Source organism: Musca vetustissima, unplaced genomic scaffold (assembly GCF_032173495.1).
Source record: "Musca vetustissima isolate MV318-11 ecotype Yass unplaced genomic scaffold, APGP_CSIRO_Mvet_v1 utg2237, whole genome shotgun sequence".
Lineage (NCBI taxonomy): Eukaryota > Metazoa > Arthropoda > Insecta > Diptera > Muscidae > Musca > Musca vetustissima.
In genome coordinates this window covers 191,225-213,804 of record NW_026882745.1, presented here as the reverse complement: position 1 = coordinate 213,804, position 22,580 = coordinate 191,225, and the positions used below count along the sequence as shown (strand labels likewise).

The following is a 22,580-nucleotide window of genomic DNA, read 5'->3' as shown; positions in this document are numbered from 1 at the left end:
TATAATTGTATTCAAGCTTTCAACAGATTGTCCAGAGATGCCAATACAATCACAATATTTTAATAAATGCACATATCGCTCATTTGCTGCAAAAGAGGCATAACTAAAAAACGTGATTTTCGAGTTAATGATGCACGATTGTTCGCTATAATAGAACTCATGTTGAGTAATAAAATCATATGAAAATCTCTTACTCACTTTAGTTGAGAAGCAGTAGAAGTTCCTCTGTCCCATACAGAGTGTGAGTACTTTGAAAACTTAAATCGCATTTTCTGCAAAATCGCCTTGTTTGAGTTATGCCTGTTTTGCAGCAAATGAGCGATATGTTCACATTATCCACACGAAGAACGGAAAACTCCGTTTACGTTTTTATAAAAGTAATGTTTTCAAACACATTGAATTAAAATTTTTCTGCTGCAAAACTTAACATATTTAAAAAAGTAAATGCGTACATCCCTGGTGCAGACATCAGCGATTTTAAGATTTTATATAAATTTAGATAACCTTATCAAATAGTTTATTTTAACTTACCATACTGATGTATACTGAAAACGTTAGATATTTGAAGTCGAGAATTTGTGATATCCTTGAATTCCTATCTAATACGGGGTTTATTTAATTGCTTAAAATATTTGTATATATAAACTGGAGTATCATATTTCAACCGTATAGACACTACTCTACAATCATAACAAGAAATATGTTTTATTTCTATAGGTGTCTCCAACACAACCACCTACGATACGTCCTTCTTTATTGTTTGTCATTTTTTGAAGTTAAAAGTATCCATTAACAAAAAGTGACATGACTTTTTTTCGTAATAATTCCTTACTGCTGTAACTATATATTAAAGTTATTGTCAGCAATTAGGCACAATCCACCTGCCATAAAACCACAGCAATCTGTCCTTTTTTACCACACTCTTGTCACAGCCAATCTGTCGGAAATATCAACAAAACATTTGTATAAGTTCACACCATTAGCAAACAAATCATGTTGCTGGAAAATAGATTTAATATAAATAACCAGGGAAACACACGCCCCAACATGGGAACTTGAAAAAAGTTCATATCTCCTTGTAGCCACTTCTATGCATTTCACGTGCTGCGTGACATCCTGGCAACGCAATTTCTATGACCGTTGCCTCACTGGTGGCGATACGACAAAATAACAGTTCCCACCCACTAAACATTCAATGATTGAGTGTCAGCGGCGTTGTTAGTCTCACAGGTCGGCAAGAATGACAAATTTATATTACAAAGTTCTTGTCTTGTAACTTTCGAGCAGTAGATTGATTGACCGACCGTACACATTATTTAAATTTCAACGACAATAAGGAATATTAAAAATTCATTCACATTCAACTTCGCACGTACAACCAGTCTAAAACATTATCAATACTAATGCATGTGGAATACTGGACATGTCCTCAGGTTATTTTTAATAGATAAACCGAGGGTAAGGACAAAATTGAAATTTTGAATTTGTTAAATACCATATTCATAATTTCTTCATATACAGTTTGAAACATGAGATCTAGATAAAATTATTTTTTTTTTTCAATTTCAGATTTATTATTGATTTTGAATTTGATTTTTTATTATTTAACTGCAAATATAAACTGGAGTAGCAATGAGAAGTTCCCATACTGTTACCTAAGGTTTAATTTAATATTTTATTTATTTTTGTTATTAATCTGAATCGGAGATTTTTGTATAATTATGTCAATTATTATTATCAGAGGTAACGGAATCAATATAGCGGAAATCAATACTGGGAAACTTCAACTAATAGCTTTTAAGAGAATTGGTGGAAAACATTTCATCCATGCCGCACTGTAAGAAATCCTTTAATGGCACAAAACGACAATCAAAATAGCTTCAATTTTGAAAATTAAATTCTTTCAATCTGGTGAATAATATTCATTTTCAAAGTTGTCATAATAATACAAGGTAGGACAAATTGAGGTGAATAACAAAAAAGCAACTGTGTAGGTAGTTGCTTCTTCCGTCAAATATCATAAACATAAGCAACAAATGGTTGTGTTTTTAATTCAAATTTGTCCAAGACATATCTACAAACGCGAAAAATGAATGAAATATTATGATTTCTTCTCAAAATCCAGTTGGGAACACGATTTGTTTTGTGATTTGATAGAATAAACCCTACCTTGTTATAATTATACCATGGTTATCAGTAAATAATTTTGACTACAAAAAATAAATTTGTAACGAAATGAATGGATTTTCTATTCTATTTATAGGAGTGCCTTTAGGAACGTATTCATATTTCCATGTGTGATCTCAAAATAACAATGTAATGCGGCTTGGACTGAAAAGTGCGGCAGCGACATTTAGCACAACCAAAATGAGCAGGATCTTAATATGGGAAAATATAGCCGAAAGATTCAATTCTTGTTATTGAAATGCAATATGCAGCGACATATATTTTAAACATAAAATAATAAAAATATTTGTGTTGTTTTTCTATTGGTGAATAAAGCAAGCAAATCACAAAATACGATGATATATGTACATAAAAACAAATACTAATTAAACCAATTTCATTCATTAATAAAACTGTTTTTATTATCCCCATTTATTGCAGAAAACAACATTCAAAATTAATGACATCAGGGTTGTTTGAGCCAAAACTCCGATGGCAATGATACAAATTGCCTAGCTAAATAAAGCTGCCAGGCCTAAACCTAATTCAAGCAAGCGAACATAAAAATAGATTTCAATTAACTGCAAATAAATGTCACAGCAAATTTAATTATAAAAAAGAAACAACAAAACAAAATCATATCTAACCCTTCGACCCGGCCGCCCTAGCCAAAACAACAAATATGCATTATTAATTTCCACAAAAAAAACGGCAAATGGAAATATCAACGTCAATGTTGACAGTTTGTTCCATTATCGATACCGTCTACCAGCCCCGCATTAAACAGGATGAAACAAGCAAAGCTCTAATGCCGCCATCAGCACCATCAACGACAGCAAAATTAATTTTAATTAGAGCAAATTAAAAAGCATTAAAATACGAACAACATCAACACAGACAGCAAAAACAACGAGCTGCAACATACAGACATCACACAGGATCACAGGAATTCAATTATGCAAATATTTAATCACATGTGACAGAAAAAGTTTTGTGATTCATCACCGAAATTTAGAAACAATTAAGTTTGTTTGGTTTTTTGTTCTATTGCAACCGAAGGATTTGAGTTTGAATAATTGAAGCGAGACTGCGAGACTGCGAGACCACGGGAATTACTGGCAGGCTGGCATAGACGATATCCAAAACAACAACAAAGGAATACATTAATGCCAAGGTGAGTGAAGCCATCAAACATATTCCACAATGGCTGCTAACGAGCTTTGTCAGCAATAACACTGATGAGGCCAAGTCGGCACAATCTTATTTGCAAAATGTTAGGTTAACAGCGTGTTGATTGAATTAAAACTTTAGCCAGGTGGATGGTACCACAAAACAACGTCAAGAGCAAAAATATATAGCACACGGTAAAATTCAAAAAACAAAGCAACACTAACAATCTTTGATCGAAAAAAATGTTGTCAATTTCAATTGTTGAGGAAATCGTTTTGGAATTATTTTAAGTACTTAGCTTGAGATGTGAATAGAGCTAATGGATACCTTCTTTTTGTTATAACATCTATACACTTAACCACATTTAAGCGAAATGTGACATCGTTTATGACAAAATATTTTTCTGGTTATCCATAGCTGTCGCAAACATTCGATTCAGTTCTAAATATAACAAACAGCCGCGTTGTCATTACTTTTCTCCAGGATCTCAAACAATCACAACTTCTCCATTGTACATCTACAACAACATGCACATTCAAATAAACAGCCCCTAGTTATGCCGTATAAATTCTTAAAATTTCTCCCATACATATTTAAAACTTTAGGCCACAATGAAAAGCAAATGAATTGAGGTTTCCAACAAATCTGCCCCACCGCCCGCACACGTACACGCCGAATTTTTGAACAATGGAGGCCAACATCGCCTGTCTTCCTACCCCCCCTCTCCAGTATATATACAAACACTCGTAGATGTGCTCACACTTTTTGAAGTTTTTCAATCAAGGCAAAAAAGTTTTTACGACTCGGGGCGACAGTACAAAATTTTGCAACTACAGATTTAGCTCGGCTGATGTTGTGATTGTGGTCGTTGGTGTTGCTGTTGCTGTTATTGTGCAGCTATGCCACATGATATAACTCCACATCACTCTCGACGTTCTCTTTGGAGGAGTAAAACTTAAAATCTATTCACATTGTTCCTGTCATATAAGCAGGACCAGTGACAAATAAAATAAACAGCAAAGTGTAAACCTTTAAATGCCATACCATTGTTTCAATTTTTGACATTTATACATCCCCCGTCATTGGCACCTGTAGTGTTTTTGAATGAGTATATACATATGTGCTAACATATTTGTTAACATTTGATTAGCAATTTATTGTTTTGATTATAAAAAGTTTATTCAAGAAAACGTTTTATACAAAAAATGACCGTGTTTTTGAAATAACGCCAAAATATTTACGTAGTTTAAGCTTCACGATATTACTTGGGATTTAAACAAGCGACTTTTGAACGCTTGTGGCTGTTGATATAGAGAGAGACCACAAAGGACATTGTTGTATGCCTCGGATGAGTTTATTTTGGTTTTATGAGCACAACAAGAACTTTAAAGTAGAGGTAATTCCTAAAAGGGAATGTTATAAAATAATTAAGTTGTTCAGCAGTAGTCCGGTGATACTTTTCTGAATTTAATTTTTCAGTTTCATCTTACGTATTGAAATTATACCACATGTTGGGCCAAACATACCTACTTTTATGTGTATGTGCATAAGTATGGGTGTATGTATGTACAAATTGCACACAAAATTTACTCAAAATAACCATAGAAAATACTAATAAAAAATACAATCAAACACAATAACAGCATAAACTGCCGACACTCATTCTGCGATCCCCAACATTCATGCCAAGTCTCCCTCCCCAGCATTTCTGCCATAACCTATATCGAAATTGCCTTTACTGTCTGCTTGTTTTTCCAACAAACGTTACAAGTCAGACTTGTGATTTTCCCTTCATGCATGCCATTCTACGAATACAAATGCAAAATGTGTATACATTGTTCATACATACATATGTGAGCGACAGAGCGCATACACATACGACCAATTCATGTTCAGTCATTCATACCACATCGTACCAGTAACACATAGACAAACAACTGAGAAGCTGGGCATCGCAAAAACTGAAGTGGAACAACATTTTTACGACGTGAACATGACCGGCATTTCTAATCATCGTATAAAAGCAGACTGGAAATATTCTTAGAAAATAGTCGAGTACAATAATAATGCACGGCTGATTCTGTAGAAAAATCCGCCTGAGTAGGACTAAAAACAAACCAACGCGTTAAACGAAAAACTGTGCCCAAAATATTTTTTAGAGGATAAGATTTGCTTGTTTTATTCGGTCGTTATCAATGATGACAGCGGCAAATGCAGTTGAAATCTGTTACCTATCGGCTAATACGAAGTTGGATTTTTTAACAATTAATAACATAACATGTAATGTGGGTTGCGTGTTCTGATTCCGACTTAGAGCTCAATCATCGATATCAACCCTGAATATGGCTTTAAATATTATGCGACTCCGTCAGGGGGGTAGATTTATTTAAAAAACCATTTCAAAGTCATAAAGATTTTTAAAGCTTTTTTTACATTATGACTCAAAGGACTTTATTGAATAATAAGAATTTGCGCAATAAATTGGTATGAGGGGGATAACATGTTCAGGTTATTGCATGAATTACGATCCAAAGTTCAAAATTGTACGAATGGTATTAGGAACTTATCAAGCAATAAAAAAGTTATAACTGAAACAGCACAAACCAATAAAAGAACAAAGCTGGGAAATTCATTGCAATCAAGCACAAATTGGCTTTAAAGAGAAATTAGAAATGAAGCTGAAATAAAAAAATACAATTTCTTAAGCGATAGAAAGAAAAGTTGTAGAATGGAAGGCTATAACGCAAGTACAAGAATGAAAATAATAAAACAATTTCGGCGAATATTTATGGTAACCAATTTTCCAAAGTGACATCGAAAGCTGAACAAACTGAAAAGCAAAACGAAAGAGACCAACAAAAGGGACAAAACCATGACGACGACAACAACAACTACAGCGTCCCAATATAGAACAAATGAAACAAACAAATCTGTATTTAATGGTTTTCTTTAATTTAGCCCACATTTTCTTTTCGGCATTTCCCTTTTGGCCCACTTTAGAAGACATTTGTTTGTCTTACCTCTGGATATGTTAGTCGGTGTGTGTGTGTGTGTGTGCAAGCTGGCTGACTATTAAGTACAACTAATTGTTGCAATCTTCATCTGTTTCTAAACAATAAAGTTTTCTTTGTTGTATCTTCAAAACGGCGAACGGCAAAAAATGAAATGAAACATTTTTCATTAGGAATACAATATGAAATGTAGCCCAATGAATCCCTACCCTGCACTTTCTTAAAATTGTCTTGAATTTTGTCTATTCTTTCGTTCTGTCTTTATATTCTCCTATCTTACATTTTGTAAATAATTTTCCAAGAACAAAGAATGTTTCTCGGATAAGGAACAAGATGGCCCCAACAAATTTCCCCAACAATACCGAGCAAGAGCGAAAATTTGTATTTGCTGTTGCTGCTGCTGTAGTATGTTGGCACAGATTTTACAGCGGATGCAATGAGAGGAAACAATTGAGGAGCCTTAGTAAAGTAGACAATTTTACATTAAATTCCACTCTTGAGCTAGAGAAAAATCTTCTAGAACAATATATAAAAAATTATATTTTGTAAATAATGCCATAGCTGGACTTGCAGAAATGAAATGGGGAAAGCACTTGGTAACCATAGAACTGGCAATATCCAAATAAAATATTTAGTGGGGGCACGACAAGCAACGTCGGCCAATGACAACCACATCGAATGGCAGGACACAGCACAGACATTGTTCGGTGGCTGCAGGGTTGGAAGAAAACAATAAAAGAATTCACAATTATTTGTATATAAACGCACTTTAGTAAATACAACTATAAGCCCTTGTCCCCACCTCTGTTCTTTAATCTTCACCACCCACGAAAATAACAACCCACCAAGACAGATCAAATTTAAGGCACACAATAGCAAAGCCAGAATACAATACTTTGTACTATTCGCTACAAAGCGCGCTTTGTCGACTGAGGAGGGATGTAGACAGTTACGATTGCTGTTTGCTTAGACATCTTGCGGTGTTGATTGCCAAATATTTTCAACCATGCTCACCCAATTATCTCCTTTGCTGTTCAACTCCAAGATACAATTTGACTGAGAGTCTTTTTCATTTTGACCCACAAACAAATATTCCACAATAATCCTTTCACTCAAAAAATGAGGATTGAAAACAGAAGAACTAAGTTCACCATCACGATTTAATGTTACGAATGGCAAATCTTTAAAATACAAATTTAATATGAACTTATAACACATATATCTTCAAAATTTGGTCCAAACATAGAATACCTATACAAATAAGCAATAATTGTTTTCTGAAACATTCATTCCCCCACAAGGTATTCACTCTGCCTAATGACTGTGTTTTTATGCAGTTCTTTAGACTATTTCATATTTCTGAAAATAGTGTGTTCAAATTGAAAACCCGATTCATTTATCCGATGGAAGCAGAACCCAAAACATTTAAATTAAAATTAAACCCCTTAAATATTCCTTGTGATGATCTAATCCCATTGGACATTTAAATTGTTTGTCAATGCTGCATTTTCTGGGATTTAATTAACTCTTTTTGCATCAATAGAACAGTTTCGATTTTTTTGCTTTGCTTACTCCTAAAACCCACCCAACACCATCAAGGGTCGATACGTTCAACAATGTGCCAAAGTGACAAAGAAAAATGCCTTAGACAATGAACAGTCGTCATTGATAGATAAGGCGATTTAAAGTCAAAGCTATAATGCCACGAACAAAGGCGACCCAGAGACGAAGTTAGAGAAACAAGGAAAGAGGTTCATAAGGAAACCCAGAAGTCCAAATCAGCACGACGAAGAATGAGTGAATGTACAAAAGGGTCGTTAGGTTCAGTACCATTTGATGCTGCCTTTTCGGTTGCTATTATTTTGTGGAAATGCCCGTACACAATGTTCGATTGTTCGATGTCATTGTATTTTAATAAACATTGATTCCGATAAAAAAAAAGTAGAAACAACAATATGAGAACAAAACAGGAATAGGACAGACGACAATATCTACGAAGTAAAAACGATGGAGAACAAAGCGACAGCGAAAAGAAAATACGGAGAAAATCGAAAAGAAATAATCACACTTCGAACAGTCACTGACGCTGTTATTGCGACGGCTTAAAATATAAGCTGTTTATTATCATATTTTATTTTCTATCCCCATTTGTATGACATTGGGAATAGTTGGTGGGTTTGCAGCGTCACAAGACGCATGGGAGAGGATGGTATTCAATAGCAGATGGACACAACCAGGGTGCGGTAACGATGATGGCGACACTGAAGTGTAGGGATTATGTTGGTAATGCAATAAAGTATTGAAAATATCGTAAAAAGGCGTTTCAACAATTCTGCCAAAGAAATCAATAGAAATTTTATAAAAAATGTCCCGTATTGGTGGGGGAAGAAAAGTAAAATTGGATTATTTTTCTTCGCACTTGGACATTATTAACATTAGCCCAAAGATTTTGGTAAACCAATATAAGTCGAGAAGGATTTGCGAAAAAAATAGAAAATCGCCTTATGAACTTCCAATAAATCTTATTACAATGTCATGGACCTATTTGAAGGCAAAGCGTCTATGGCGGTTGACAGTTATTACAATGGTCCGAGTCTAGCGTTTTGTATGTATATGTAGCTACTTCTAGTATGGAAACTAAATTAACTAGGTGTGTTCGAAAGGAAAAAAGAACAAAAGTGTATAAAATCTTGATAGTGTATTTTAAAGTATGGCCTACTATAAAGAACACCACAAATGATAATCAAATATATGCAGAATGCTAAATGAATTATTAGGGATATTAACGATCATCGCATTTTATCAACCTTTTAAACCTTTAAATAGATAAAACGGACAATGTCAATAATGTACCTTAAATTTTGTTTAAATAAAATTCAAATAAGTGACATTTATATAACTTTTACAAATTGTTCATAATATAAAGATTCATTTGAAAGCTCCATATTCCAGTATCAAAACTGGCAGCTTGATAACTCCATGACAATATTCAAGACTACGTAGATCAACGCAAATATTACGAATCGATACGTATGCCTGAAACAATGTCACTGACATTGCAACAAAATTCTAGTCCCAACTGTCTGAATTAACGCATCAATTTCCCTTAACCTCGTCTGAAGAGTTTTTATACTCTCGTGCATTTCTCAGTTTTTCGATATCATCATGTTAAAAAAAGAAGTCAACATTAAATATTGTGATGCTATCGGAAAATGCCAATGCCGCATGGGGAATGGAAAGTCATCATCGCATTGTGCATTGAATTACTAATGACAAGCTGACGAACGACAGTATCCTTACGGTCTCTACAATAGCAGTTCAAAAATGAGAGCAATTGCGAGTTTTAGGACTGTGTATTCGACATGATTTAGCGTTTTTTGTGGATTTGCCTCAGACCAAAATGAAATCATTAATTTTCATTATTTTCACATTGTGCAACTAACATACCATATTTCTGATAGAAATACATACATCGTCATCAGTATGTTAATATATATATTTATATATATATTTATATATATATATATAATATGAACATAATGTGAAACATTTGTAGTCATCAGCAGCAGAAGCAGTGATAGAACGACAGCTACCAACTAGTAATAGCATCAGTAGCAACTACAATGCCGTCATCAATGTAAAGATTACATACTGTACGAAGAGTCATTACAGAAATACTTATTACTCTGAGCCACATACTCATGATACACATTCGTAGGTTACACAACACAATTCATAAAAATATACAGACGACTACACAAACACAACCGACTAACATATACGTGAGCATTTGCAAATCATAGTCATCATCAAAATTGATTATAAATACTTATTTGTTTACGTTACCCCCAAACTGGATATACATATATATATTCAGGATATATTCCCTACATCACAACAAAAATGGCATATGGGCGGTGCTCCGTCATATCTACAGGCTGGAGATCACAAGTCGATGACATTTATTTTTGATGGTATAACCAGCAGCAACAAAAATAGGTCACCAATTTGTAGTTTCGTCATTTTCATTTAAACATTCGCTTGATTTGATTTATCTAAGTGACGGTATAAAATACAACGCCAATTACATGAAAGACCATACACTAATAACAAATCTACTTAAATATAAATGCAAACCGAACCATTCAAATATTGATCCGTTACAAGAAATATCGAGATTATTATGTTTACAAAAATGTAATCGTTAACAACTTACATGGAATTAAAATAATAATATAGAAAAATAACGTTTTTCATTCTGTACTACTATTTGTTCCCACAATCAATTCTTCTTTGCATACACTGCTCTCATTTAACTTCTTTCAAACAATATAATTTACTGCCACTCGTCGTTCATTGCTCTGCTAATTTAAATTTATTTACAAATCGATCATAATTGAAAAAAAGTTTCCGTAGTGCTTGAAACTGTTGTGAATATTATTGAATTCTTCTACAAGTTTGTACGTCTACTTACAGAAGACAGCGTGAAATAAGACAACCATCCAATTCAATTCATATCTCTATCAAATCGCAAAAGTGTATCAATACATTCACTCCCTCGCACACACCATCACGACATTTGAAAGGCATATGTAAATGGAAAGTGTTTGCTTTATTTATGGAAATGAACTTGAAGCGTTCAGAGCTTCGTCGACGAGAAAAGGCACTGTATGGGTCTCAAAATCCACAAAAAATGTGAGTGCCGACCTATGTGGTACATGTGTTGGTGTGTGTGAATGCCAACATCGGCTCTGTCAGTCTCAACGTCTAGCTTTACTAATGACTTCAACCACCATCAGTACCAGACCGCCACCACTTCAAGTGAATACTTAAACATATGCCTTTGTCTGTGATTCTTTATGTTTAAGCACATTAAACAATTTTTCAAATGCCACGCGAACGGGTAGACGCAAGCTACTAGCAAACAGTCATCAGCCGGTTATCAGAACATGGGTAAGTTGGCTTTGATGCGGAGGGATGCGGAGGGAAAGCGAAGATAAATTTTTGCATACTTTCGAAAACGAATGTTTAAATGTAGGTATTGTATATATTAATAATTTCTAAGGCGGTAAGAGGACACTACACTAAGTTTGGTATACTAGTTTGGTTGATTGGCTCTAGTTTCAGGAAATATCGCCGCATTTTATATATGCCCCTCGCAACAGAATGCGCCCAGTCAATGGGAAACATGGTATATAACTCATACGCCTCAGATTTCCATGTAAATGGAAAAGTAGAAATCTTGGTTTGCAGATACAAGGAAATATTTCTTAGCATGTTTGCGCTGTCACATTAATTCTGCTCCATTTGTGTTGATATATTCGAGTGAAACGTTTGTTTCGCTCCGGCTGTGGATAAAACAAACGGGGTCGGAATGTCAGTTATGGATGACAACGAATTAGATATAGTATCACAGCGGCAGCGAAGCAAACAATAGCTACAGCACCGAAATAAATTGATATTGTTTATAAACATTGTAAATGATTTATGCGCGTTATATGCGTAAAATAAAATCTCAACATTTACAAGTAACCGAAGGACAAAACAATGAATCAGAAAGACGATGGTCTTGAAATGAAAATCTAATCTGAATGGCAATCAATAATAAAGTTACCATAGCTTTGAAGTTACCCAAAGAAAGGAAGAAAGAAAAGTATTTTCAGGTTGCTTCCTAGATTTATTTAAGTTTTCCAAAAAACAATTCAAATTATTGATCAAACAACATAATTCATGTTTCCAACAGCGTTTGTCGTAATTATTTTAAATGTGAGCATGCATCGTATCAAAACACAATTGAAACTATCGTCATGTCCAATTGTTTTTCTTTGTTGTTAAAAAGCTATCAAAATATTAGCATGCCTACCCTCTACCAACTGCATTGCAATTACCAACGAACATGCGATATACAAGTTCATAAAGCGAGAAACTGGATATGAAAATGTGTTGTAAACATCTATCAATCAACATAAATCGATTTACATACAAACTTTACTGATTTTGGCGATATCTGATATTTACTTTAATAGTGCCTGTTTCAAGGGATCTATATGCTGCGGAGCCCGTTCACCCTCAATAAAAGACCACACGTCATTATAAGATGTTTGCATATTTATTACGCGTTTATAAATGTAAAATGAAAATATATCAGTGTTGCTGGTTCTTGCCAATTTTAATGTTTTCGTAATCTACGTGTTATTTTAAAGATTTGATTTATTACTCCTCAGAAATATATACTTTTACACAAAGTAACATAAGAATATATTTTATTTACTAATAATACCCCCGACAGCCCATATTACTGTTCAACCTATTGTAACTGTCGTTTTTAACGAAAATTTTACTTAAAAATTAAGTATAATTTTGAACGATGTTCTGTTAAAATTTAGGACACGAATGATTAAACCATGTAGTTTTATAATTTATCTTATTTTTCATTTTGTAAATCATTGGCATTGGGGATTTTCTACCGAAGATATTGAACCTTTTTGGTATTAACATGGGTATATACCAATACCGATTTCGTTTTTATCACGATAGACGCTTTTCAAACCGACCCCTCATAACATTTAATGAAAATTGTAAAATTATTGTATTAATTGATTTATGCATTAAATATAAATCTTTAAATCTGACTGATATGTGGCAACGCATAAATCAATATTTTGTCATGAATGAATTGCTTCGAATTGAAAATATGTTCATTTGTCCGCAAACAAGTATGAACGTTTGTATGTATGTCAGAATAGGGAAAAGTTTTAGCAGATTAATTTTATGTTGTCGTTATGTGAGTTCTTTGTTTCGTTATTGTTCATTTTTATTAAGAACAGCTTTAAAAGGCATAAATACTTCATTCATTTATGATGATGATTTTTTAGATATTACTAGGTCTCGGTAACAGCAACAACCACAATGTTAACAACAATCGCCATGGCAGCGGCAGCAGTAGCAGTAGCAACAATAATAATTCCAACAAAATTAAATAACGAAACAGCAACAACAACGAATGTAAACGCACAAACTGAGAATAAAATCCGGGAAAACGAAAAAGTTTGCATTTTGTTTGCCTGGCATAGGGGCTAACATTGCCCCCCACTGCAAATGAATTGAATGAATGAATCCCATACAACAATTTTGTCGCAGCATGCCGCATCGCAAGTACAATACTAAGAGCACACCATGTCCTGACCTCCACCCGGTTACCCATCTATACGGCACCAAAGCAATGTAGCAACAGTAACAACAGCCAGACAAATACGCACACCCATGCACACATAGCGTTATTTAATGGTGGTAGTAAAAATAAAATAAAAAGAAAGTATGTTGATCCAGTGTTTAGTAATACTCACACGCACACACACACACACTTACTTGCATACACACATACAGACAAGCTATACTAAGCGCAGGAGGGATAAAGTAACAAATTACGCCTCATTGTGAGTCGTAAATACACCATATACACAAAGACCTTTTAAGCTCTTATACACGCACACAACTGTGTTCGATGAGCAACAGTAACCGAGAAACGGGATGCTATGTTCAGTAGAGCAGAGGTGGTGAGGTGTGTGTATTTTTTTATTTTATTCCGGAACTTTAACGCATAACAATTAAATCTAATGCGAATATATTCTAGCTGTTTAGCTGATTTAGTATATTTCAGTTGAAACTACTATTATACAACAAGGTGAATTTCTATTTAAGAAATGGGAGGAGGTGGTATCCTCCCCCAATTTTGATTTTAGAAAACCGATTCTTATTTTTATTGAATCAAGCGAAACTTTAAAAAATTCGACAGCGACCTGCCAACACTTTTTTCTCAACACTATATTGTTCCAAAGATCAGCGATCATTCCCGCCGACGAATCGAAGGCCTTGTCTTTAATTACAAAAAAACATTTTTTTAATTTATTCTTCGTCTTAAAATCTTCTAATTTACAAGATGTTTTTAAATACAATTTTATAATCTGCAATGTATACAAGAAGAGGTATAGTTCAGTTTTTAGCTGAAATAAAGGAATGTTGAAAATATTTTGCACGAAAATATGATGGCATTATTTTTTCGAACACAAAAAATGTTTTTTTCTGCATATCTTGTTTTGTTGTTGCTGTGTGATTTTGGAATCATTTGATCCTTCCATGTAAATAAAATCTTGAATATAATTAAAATAAAGATGTAAACTCATATGTCTATATATTATATACATCCAATATTTTCACGATACTACTTACTACACAGAGAATACTTTTTTATTTCAGGATGTTAATACGTTGTTAAATATAGTTATTTTACAAAGTCCATAAAACAACAGAATTCCTAAATTTAAAGTCTGCAATATTTGTTGGTATCGTCGACTTCCCAGCATCCGATCTGTTAAGACAAAGTTTTGTGCAAGAACACTATCCGTTTAATTTGCACATGGAAATGCACACCAACAGCTATATACATTTAAAAACGAAAAAAAGAGAAATGGGGTTTGATTTTATTTTCACCATTTACTATTTCCGTCAAAATATAAAGTTTTCGTTTTTTTCAATTTTATTTTTGATGCTGACACAAGTGTGTTTGTTTGTAAGCATAATTCACTCGTCCACAAAGTTCAAAAACCCCCAGTCGTTACGTATTCTCTTTTTCGAATGACATGGCCTGCAAACAAATGCCTCTTGTTCTGTGCCGGAAAAGGGAATGCACTGCGTCTCCTCACACTCCAGTAAATAATGAAATGTATTGGCTTTAGCTCTTTTGTGGCAAACAAAAACAACAAGAACACCAGAACAAACTAAAACAACAGAAAACAGAACGACCACACTTTTCACATCCCCAACAAATGTGTCTGTAAATTTGAAAACTGCGAATGCCACACAAAAAACACCTCCACATTTAATTTGCGAGTATAAACGGATATTAAATTTTGCAAATTTTATTCCCGTTCGTTTCTTTTTTGCAAAAAAAAAGTTTTTTTTTATTATTGGCACCACAACAATTCATATTGTGATCCAGTGGAAAAAAGAACAGAAAAAATAGAAACATCGACAACTGCAATAGCTTTCAAATAATGCAAATTCAAGGTTTAAATGAAAATTTTAATATATGCGGTTTTTCATAGCCGGAGAAGCCAAATAAAAAATAAAATTAATAAAAACAATTAGGACATCGCACAAATGAATGTGAATAAACCCATAAAATAGTACACTTTTCTGTGTTATATTTTCATGTACTCGATAGCGCTTACCTCCCAATGGTGAGTTCTAGGGCGGCCGTAATTCACTTCCAGCAGCGAGAACATTTCTGCATCGATGCACTACCAATATTGCCGTGTTAATATTTAAACAAATAAGAAAATATTGTTGTTGAACGAAGAAGAAATATATATATATATATATAGTAGAATCACTTTCATGTGTAGATGTGTATATAAACCAATAAAAATGTCGCTTTTATATAATATTTTATATTTTACCAAGTAAAGCTAAATTATTTGTATTTAAATTAGAAGCTCCGTTGCGTATACGTATTACATTCGATCAATCATTCGACACCACCACCGTTTCATAGCATATTTTTACAAATTTTAACATAAATCTGAATAACATATAACATTGTATTTTGCAATATATCATTGTATCAGAACAAATGTTCTTCGTTTTGCGGAATCCAACTTCCCTCCACAAATATAATACCATTTTTAAACATCAACGCAGGTCATTGTGTGCCTCTTTCAGAATAATATCCACACATTTTACTAATCCATTTTTCATTGAATGGTGGAAATAATCGCTTAGGAGCTTTAATCTATCGACATTGATATTGATTAATGTGATTGTGTTAGTTTTGAAGTTGTATTCGTTTTTATTGCCATGTAAATGGTTGTTTATAAGATATTAATTGTTTGTCTTGTTTCTTTTTCAGATACTAATGTTAAACACATTTCAACAAATTAATCATCAAGTAAGTATCAAGATAATCTGCGAAATCATCAACAATATTCAAATTAAACAACGTACAATATAAGATTTAAGAAAACAACTTGTGAAAATACGAACATTTAGAACAGGAACCTATTTTTCCATGTTATTTTTCTTGATATGGAACATGAAAATTAATATTTAGAAATTTAAATTAAATTTTAGAAACGTATAATGATTATGTTGATTCAAGTTCACCTTTACAATATACAACAATTTGCATTTTTCTAACAGGTAGCTTACTTTTTTACCGAATGTCTAATAAAAATATTAATAGACTTTGGAAGCTACATCTTCATACGGAAATTACATGGGAATTGTTAAAAATGATTTCTGCCCAGTATTTCACATATTCATGTGGTTGTCAACGAGAGAGAATGTTATTGTTTTATGTTCGGACTTCAAACTAGAAAATGATAGTGATATTTTTGCATCGTCGGAAGGATATTTATTGGAACGGAATTAATATAAAAAAATAATTAAATATCAGTATTAATATTTGAATAATCTGTTAATATTGCATACTCTGCATTAATAATATCAAAAATTGTAGTATGTGGGTACGAAGCCAATCAAATCTCTAGCTTCAATTTTTCCATGAAACATTCATTTGGACATTTATTAAAAAATTTTCACTCACACATTTAATAGATTTGTTATATATTAAAGCGGCTTAAACTCAGGCCGATTTTTATAAACCTACTGATTCAGCCTTACTATATATGATTTACAGTGAAGAGTCATTGCGAATTTGCCTCTACAACTACTAACCAATAATTTTAATTATAGGCACTCTGCTAGTCTATAGTAAAGTGAAATGTGACAGTAATGAAGGACAACCACGACGGTCATAGAAACATTTCTACAACGAACACTGATTCAAGTTTAATTTGAAAATAGCCATTTACTTGGCGACAATGCTACATACATTTGCATGCACATGCAGAACACTGACACATCTACCAGGACTCACAGTCATTTGGAAAGTCACTTCATTTATCGATGGTCTTGGGTAAACAGAACATCGATGTCGTTCCTTTCGTTTTTCTCTCTGAGCAAATAAAAATAAACTGGTTGAGTAAAATTGGTTGAGTATATCCAAAAAGAATCTGAAATAACAAACATTCAACTCTCTTTATTCATGCAATGCTTTCGTTGCAGTTCATGCATGTGTGAGTGTGTGCAAGACTAAACGTCAATTAAAACTGTTGGAACAGATATAAACAACTGCCAACTGGTCTCAATGAACAATCTGTGGCCCACACGCACGAATGTTCAAACATAGATATGTATATGCTTATATTAGTGTGTGTGGGTATATGTATAAACTTTTTGTATATTCTATATGAACAGTGGGACATGTATAAAGTAACCACATTCAATCCACACAAAAAGTAGAATTTTTATCAATATCATTTAAAAGATATAATTCTATAACGAAGTTTATTTCGGGGGTATGAATTATAAGTTTTCATTTTCAGAACATTGTGTAATTTTCTATCGGAAGCAGAAGAAATGGATATAGCTCAATAAAATCTATATCCACATGAATTCATTATAGCCATGTACCACACAAATGACACGCCATATATGTATATATATATATATATATATATCTAAGCAAACAAATTTACTCTCTCCCACTCTGTGTATGCCGGGAAAACAAGTAGACATGATACTGCAGTTTATGCAAAAACAAAACTGAAAAGCGAAGCACACCCACTCGATTTTAAAAACTTATTTCACAAAGGGAATGAGTATTTGCTTAAATCAGGCTACACATACACAGATGGGAGAGAAATGAAATATTTGAATATTTGTATTTGTTAAAGTAATGAATAATTGTCAATATTCCTGTTGTTGTTAAAGTTATTGGTGTCATTGATGTCAAAAAAATCTGTGAAAGGCATAGTATTACGCATTAAGTATGCAGATATTTAATAATGTAACACATATGATGGTATTGAGATCAATAAATGATTCCATTCCATTGATTTAAACTGTCGATCATGCCAAAAGATACCAACACCCATATACAATGAACATAAGCATGAATTTTGAAAATACATTTCAAAATCGTCATTTGTGTACTTCTCACATGAATGAATTGTATTAAGTGTGCACGGTTCAATAACACCATCCGTACTTTCTTTTCTAATTAAAAATTAAATACAGGTTGAGAATTGTGTTTTGGACAATATAAAAATAAATGCTTTGGTCTGATTTATAAGATTTATAATTTATTGCAAGTCAAAATAGTACGATCGGTATACTAAATGGTGGGTCTAGGACCAGTATTTCGTGGAGTTACAAACTCTCGGGCCACACAAACTTATAATATCCTATCAATTATACACTCATAAAAATAATTTTTTAGGTAAAAAATTAATTATAAATTAAATTTGGAATTTTTTGAAACAAAATCTATATATTCGATTTGACATAATTCCAAAGAAGAAATTCTCGGTCTACTCTCAATTTAGTAACTAACGTATCATATGTATGAATGTATATATAAACATACTCGGTTGTATGTACAAAATGTTCGTAATGTTCTTTTTGTTTTGCTTCTGTTGAAACTTTATTTTGCTTTCATAGGCAACGAAACGCCTGAAATAATAGACCCGAGTTTGTACGCCTAAAATTGTTTTTCATCGCAACAAAGCCACGCACTCACATACACACATGAATAGAACAAAACGCTTGGGTAAACCAAATGGTAACGGCCGATTTGCAGGAACATGCAAACGAATGTAATCTAGTAAAATATTGTAAATCTGCCACATTTGCTGAAGCTCGAGAACACAAATGGCAAATAACGAAACCCGAATTCCAAAAATTTGCCCACAACGACAACAACAGCCCAAAACACAAACAGGACCAGCAAACACCCGTAGCCATAGATGCAAGATGACACTTTGTATGCACGCCTCGCACACACATGAATTGTGTAAGGGATGTGTTTCGGTATTGTTTGCCAGTCATGTGAATGGTAATATGCATTGTGCATCATGATGCACAGCTCTCGAATAGTGTTTGCTGTCCATACACCAGATCCGTATTTTCAAATGTGCGAGGTTGTCCCGAGATAAGCAAAGCCGAGTGCAATAAACAATTCTGGGGCCTCTTTAACACTACTTATTTTCTTCACTGTTGTTTAAAACGGGAACAGCAATTGGTTTATACCGACTCTAGAGGACGTAGTTAAAAGGCCCACTAAAATGCTGGCATGCTCCTCCCTGCACTCTCAATTCAATCACTGTAGTGAATTTCGAACGGAGGTGCTGCGAACTTTAGATTCATTCGACATACATTTTTCAAATGAAAATCAAAAAGAGCACCAGGCGGGGGAAACAACACAATTCCATTTACAATATTTACTTGTTCCCAGTTCTGTTGGGTTTAACTTAACTGCCGCAACTCCAAAATTCGGTCGACAAAATTTGTTGATTTGTTACGTTTTGTGATTTTACAGCATACCTCGATTGGAATTTCGTTCGTGGTGTTCATTGTGGCAAATCATTTAAATCATCGTTCAGAGGCCTTTCCTAGACCCTCGTCCATTCGGAACAATACCAAATCCCCCTTTGTCATGGCAAAGCAATGCAAAAGCATCTGATCCGGAAACTGAAATCACTTCAATATGTTCGGATGCAACGTTGCATGCCCCATCGTACCTACTCCCTTATTCCAATTGGCAATTGCATGCAATCCATTTGATTTGTTTGCGCAGAAAATAAATGTCTTCTTTTATTTGCATTTCACTAAAACGAATTTTAAACGAAAATGAAAATCTAGCCACAGATGGCACCAGCAGTTTCGTTTGTGTTTTCTCTGTGTTTGCCAAGGTGTTGCTGCAATCTAAATATTATCCCATTGATATGCTGCCAACGAAGCGATGACAAACGAAAGAAGGAAGGAAGTAAGTATTTTTATTTGGTAATTTGCATATTAAACAATAAATATTTGATTGAGCTTCTGGTTTGCATTGTTCGTTCAGACGTGCAGCATCACTTCTACGGCAAATTCTTGCCAGAGAGAAACCCCAAAAACACAAAGTTGAGGTTTTCTAGAATACAATGTTTGATTCGCATACATACAAACACCTGTATATGTTGAATTGAATGTACTACTCACAGCTACACACACCTAGTTTGGAAATTGATTAAAAGGAAAATAACTTCGATGCATTTATAAAACCCGAAATGTCCTCCCTATGGATCTGCATGTGAGCAAAGAACATTGAAGATTTTAACCACTACAAAATAACGAGATTTAACACATAGATGATTAAATATTAAACAACCACGTACTGAAAAATAATAATTATTGCAGAACAATTCCGATCAATGGATGCAATTATAAATATCACATCGTGTACATTAAATACAAAGTGGAATGTGTAGGGCAAAATTAAATACACAGCACAGACTTCCTTAAAAATTTGGCGAGTTTCAACTCTGATCTCTGATTTGATTATAAAAACCATACCCTGGGTAGATTTCGGTGCATAGACGGTATGCAGCTATCATTTCTGATTCTATATACTGTATGCATGACAAAGGTGACACTTTGACCCACAATCCCAATATCATTATAAATGCTTTTAATACTCACAACAGCAGTAATGTCTTCACAAAGGAAAACGGCTGCAAGAAAAAAAACTCCGCCCTTATAATATCTAATAGATACCATTACTCTGACGACAGCAGCAAAAAACGTCGTGTTTGTGTCAACATACCCATCCATCTATCTATCTATCTATCCATCAGTGTGTACCTGATGATGCAGTCAACGGAAACTTAAACTTGCCTCAGGTTGTTGAAATTCCGTAACAAAATGTACGTCAACACAAATGTTGTGATAAGCGGCATGTCATTAAGAGGAGAAGAACGGTACTGTACTGAGAATGTTTTGTGGGACAGCATCTGAAGCTGAACTCCTTGATAGACATGCCACGAAGGAACATTCTGCAAAGAATACAAAATGTGGCCCCATTTAGTGTGCCATAGATACTCGGGCCTTGGGAACATACGCGAAGCTATTGGGGTTCCAATCAACAAGAAATTGCCTTTTCAATGGAAAAGCTTTTGTCGTTTGCTTCCTCCAATATGGTTGACATGATTATGTACACGAATGTGACGGCTAATATAAAAAACAACTTATTACTTGCATTTAATATTACACATAGAGAGGAAGACAGATACATGATCACACATCCGCCTGCATAATTTTGGACGAGGGAAGTTGGATAGTGGTTGGCAAAATTACACAAGCATCGCGAGATACATACTCATTAAACTATCCCCAATTTTCACAAATTATCTGTGGATTAATGAAACCCTTAAAAACACTACAAATTGTACTTCACTTTCTCCATTTTCAATGTCAAATGTAAACATCATCGGTTTAAACATCACAAGACAAGACTTGCCCTCCGACTTATTTAAAGGTCGTCGTTGAAACATGTTCCCTTAAAAACATTCTTCGACATGTCTTTCCTTTTATATAAAGGTATTTATTTTTCATGTATTGCACATTCAGGAACAACAATAACAACATTGAAATAACAACGATAACTACACCAACAACCACAGATTGAACGCCGTGAATGGCATGCTGTTCAACACATCTGGGCCCGAGTCCTTTTTGTGGCCATGCCTTAGACTTTAACGGCTGCTTTCAGCAGATACTGTCACATATGTATGCATATATGTATGTACGTACGGTTGTGTGGAGGCACTGCGAAGAAATGTCATCAAATGATAAAAATGTGTCACGTAATCCCTCCAACATTATGTAACATATGATTACTTTTAATATGGGTATGTATGTGAAGATGTATGCCAAGCCAACAGAGACAAGCACACATCCACCTCAGTAAGGTATACCTTGAAATTGTTAAAACTGCAAGGATGCGCGATGTTGTCAAACACAAATAGCACCAGTGTCAGAGCTCCATACACAAAGCGGATCTAAGGCAAGAGCAAAACGGTTAAAGGACAGACCCAGATTGTTGGATGCTATGTCAAAGCACTTGCTAATGTGCTTCTATGCCGGTGGGTGTGCGGTATCACGGCAAAATTTGCCAAGTATTTACTGCGGCATTACACTGTTTACGGAATTCTATTTTTTGCTGGTTATGGTGGTTATTGACAGAATTCTAAAATGTATTATCACGTGGGTCAAGTTTGTCCAAAATGAATTCGATGTACTTTATTTATTCTTTACATTTTTAAATTGGAAATAAAATCCAATAATTCTTTGAAT

At 34.0% G+C, this 22,580-nt stretch overlaps 1 protein-coding gene across 1 annotated transcript in view; it reads left to right on the top strand.

Moving 5' to 3' along the window:
* The first annotated feature begins 16,204 nt into the window (after positions 1-16,204).
* LOC133329422 (protein O-mannosyl-transferase TMTC2) overlaps positions 16,205-22,580 on the top strand; it is a 39,831-nt gene continuing 33,455 nt past the window's right edge. The window contains exon 1 of the mRNA XM_061537896.1: positions 16,205-16,293. The gene's annotated coding sequence lies outside the window, so the exon portion shown is untranslated. The remainder of the gene's footprint in view (positions 16,294-22,580) is intronic.